Genomic DNA, 276 nt, shown 5'->3' with positions numbered 1-276 from the left:
CTCCCAAACCCTTGCCACTGAATAAGACTCTTGGAACCCTGACATGACCGCCCAGGGATGGGTGGGGGAGGGGAGCAGAGCAAATAACTGAAATGAAACTTCCCACTTGCCCAGCAGGCTGGGGGTGCAAAATAAAAAATATATATATACATACAGTACAAAAAATAAAGAGATACCAACCATATTTCTCATCACCTGAATTTGTGGATTGACATCCATTCTTGATATATTTAAATACACATATCACAACTTTTCCCTCAAGGAAGAGAACTTGAC

Source organism: Equus przewalskii, chromosome 4, assembly GCF_037783145.1.
Source record: "Equus przewalskii isolate Varuska chromosome 4, EquPr2, whole genome shotgun sequence".
In the NCBI taxonomy this organism is placed as follows: domain Eukaryota; kingdom Metazoa; phylum Chordata; class Mammalia; order Perissodactyla; family Equidae; genus Equus; species Equus przewalskii.
The sequence above is the reverse complement of the archived record's forward strand: the minus strand, read 5'-3'. Positions refer to the sequence as shown.